Raw genomic sequence first — 202 nt, forward strand, 5'->3', positions numbered from 1 at the left:
TTGCTTCCTACTTTGGGCTGAGCTGCTCCTCCAGACCGCAATGTCTAACAGCTCATGGCCCCCCCTGATGTCTTGCCAGCCCAGAGCCACAGGACAGGGACAGGGGCAGGGACCCATCCCCTGCCCCAGCTGAGGGTTCACAGCTGTGGGTGCTGTCCCCAGCTATGTGTCACCGAAAGCTGGGAAGCTCACAGGGCTGGGG

The sequence above is a fragment of the Fulmarus glacialis genome, unplaced genomic scaffold (assembly GCF_000690835.1).
Source record: "Fulmarus glacialis isolate BGI_N327 unplaced genomic scaffold, ASM69083v1 scaffold30431, whole genome shotgun sequence".
In the NCBI taxonomy this organism is placed as follows: domain Eukaryota; kingdom Metazoa; phylum Chordata; class Aves; order Procellariiformes; family Procellariidae; genus Fulmarus; species Fulmarus glacialis.